Source organism: Pyxicephalus adspersus, chromosome 4 (genome assembly GCF_032062135.1).
Source record: "Pyxicephalus adspersus chromosome 4, UCB_Pads_2.0, whole genome shotgun sequence".
NCBI classification, from domain to species: Eukaryota; Metazoa; Chordata; class Amphibia; order Anura; family Pyxicephalidae; genus Pyxicephalus; species Pyxicephalus adspersus.
The window spans coordinates 4,625,353-4,625,755 of record NC_092861.1 but is presented as its reverse complement, the minus strand read 5'-3'; positions in this window follow the sequence as shown (position 1 = coordinate 4,625,755).

The following is a 403-nucleotide window of genomic DNA, read 5'->3' as shown; positions in this document are numbered from 1 at the left end:
ACAAATTTAAAAACCAACTTGTGGTATTATTTATCCATTATGAAAGTCTATCTTGGGGTTTAATTTTATTATAAGGGGAATAATTCTAAAAAAAAATATATAGAGATTTTATCCAAAAAAATGCTTGATTTATCTTGTGCAGTTGGGTGAACTTACTAAAACTAGAAATGGGTAAATAAACTTGAAAGTGTTAAGTAGAAATGGGAGAATGTACTTTGGTTTAATAGAGGGAGTCGTGCTTGATTTATCCACCAGGTGGTGCTGTGTTCGTTTCCTATAAATAACACTTGTATTCTGACCCATGTCTGCTCAATAAAGTTAAATTCACTTACCTCTGGTTAATTTTAATCAACACATCCAATTTCTTTGCTCTTTTATTTGCTCAACTTTAGTATTTTAAATA